Here is a 2,047-nt window from a genome sequence, read left to right on the forward strand (position 1 = left end):
CAGTGTAGTAACAGAAATATCTGGGGCCTCATTTAGATCTAAGTAATCCTGTATACTTTTTGTGAGTTATTTTGTCACTGTCGGTTTCTGGAGCATGCTTTCTCTCAACCGCCAGGTCCCTAAATATTTCTTTTGTGGTGGCAGTTGTAAGGTGAGAGTCATTGCATCATGGTCTGAGAGTGCTACTGGTTCTATTTCGATATATCTCACAACACTACCTATTTCTTTCGTGCCTAATAAGTAGTCGAATGCAAAAATAACAGTTGATGGACAGAATCCAGAACAATGTCATACATTCACCCCAGTACAGACATCTGGGCCCAAATCCATATTTACTTTGCTCACCATGCCATTCTAGTTTGAACCTAGCCATATTCAAATACGTCTTGACCCTGTGCCCCATGGGAACAGTCCAGCCCGAACTGCCAAGCCAGGTCCTCCCTGGACTGGACTGGAAACAAGCATTCTAGGACCGGTTTCGTGCTTTCAGCACTCATCAGCCAGGATAGCTTGATTCCAGTGGCATGGAGAGCATACCTGTCCCACTCGGGGTGTCCCACTCGGGGTGACAAATGCAAAAACAACAGTTGATGGACAGAATGCAAAACAAAGTCATACATTCACCCCAGTACAGAGATCTGGGCGTTTTTTTGCTCATCATGCCATTCCAGTTTGAAGCTAGCCCCATCCAAGTCAGTCTTGACCATGTGCTCCATGGGAACAGTCCAGCCTGAACTGCCAAGCCTAGTCCTCCCTGGACTGGAAACAAGCATCCTAGTACCTAAGTCATTGGATGACTTCAGAATGACTCCATGATGATCTTCCTTTTTGACATGGGATATGTGAGTAGTGATTCCATGTCATACATGATGACCACAAAGGTGCAGTTATCACATTCATGCATAACTGCCAAGGTTTTAGATTGCTTATGTGTAACATTCTTCTCTGCCTTTTGGCTAAGATCAAGTGTAGTATCTGTTCTTATCAGATAAAAACCACAAATATGTGGTGGTAAATTCGATGAATTTCAGGAATTACAACTTCGAGGTGAAATAAATGTGAGTTTTATGCAAATATATGCAAATGTTGTGACGGGCCCACCTGTCTTCTAACTAATCAGGAGGGAGATTCCAGCATCCTGGTCTCTGTTTTGCTCACTAGGAGCACAAGATAATGCCCCCAAGGACCTGTGGTCAACTCCTAGAGCCCGGCAATGTTGCTCTCCCAGTAATGTATTCTTTCCTGGCAGGACTAATGCTGGAGGATTAAGAACCCTCCTAACATCTGTTCCAGGCCTGTACAGTACCCAGACCTCTGTTGAGGTGATTTATGCTTAGATGGAAACACCTATAACCCTTGGGAGTGACTAAATCGTTTTTCTTGCACTGCAAACTATTGTGGTCTACTGAGAGACACCCCAGGTACCCAGACAGTAGACTCCAGGTGACAACGATAAATGGACGGTAACCTCAGTTAGTACCAGTGAGCCCAGGGTTTCACCAATGGAAGATGCAATGGACACTGGACCATCGCAAAAGCCTTCCCCCACCGGAGGCCCTGAAGCCCAACTCCTGCCCCCCTGGGGAGGGCAGCAAGGTGGCAAGTATGGCTGTACCCGCAGAAGCGAGCACCAGCACAGGGAAGGCTGGTGCCCAGAAGGCCTCAGGGCCTAAGCAGGGGACACCTGACAGCTCGCAGCTGCCAAACTAGGGAGCAAGGGAATGGGTGAGAAGTGAACCAGACAAGAGACCTCCCCTGAACCGTCCAATGGGTATAGTCTCACCCATAGACACCCCCAGGTTATGCAGTGGGAATTGAAAAACCAGAAGGGACCTAAGCTAGACCAATACCTGCTCTTGAACAAGGTGGTTAAGACAACAGGGTTTGCAGGGCAAGATGTGCTGAGCTGCCAAGCCTCAGCAGCAGGGTGGATTTCTCTTATCAGCTTTGTCACCCAGGTCCTCTACAGGAAGTACTGGGAGTTCTTCCAGGGGAGGAAAGAAGAAAACCCCTACGCAGACTTTAACATCTTGGCAGGATGGGAACT

At 47.5% G+C, this 2,047-nt stretch overlaps 1 pseudogene; it reads left to right on the plus strand.

Moving 5' to 3' along the window:
• The first annotated feature begins 936 nt into the window (after positions 1 to 936).
• Positions 937 to 1,043, plus strand: LOC147697962 (U2 spliceosomal RNA; annotated as a pseudogene).
• The last annotated feature ends 1,004 nt before the right edge of the window (positions 1,044 to 2,047 follow it).

This window comes from Lissotriton vulgaris, chromosome 8 (assembly GCF_964263255.1).
Source record: "Lissotriton vulgaris chromosome 8, aLisVul1.2, whole genome shotgun sequence".
Lineage (NCBI taxonomy): Eukaryota > Metazoa > Chordata > Amphibia > Caudata > Salamandridae > Lissotriton > Lissotriton vulgaris.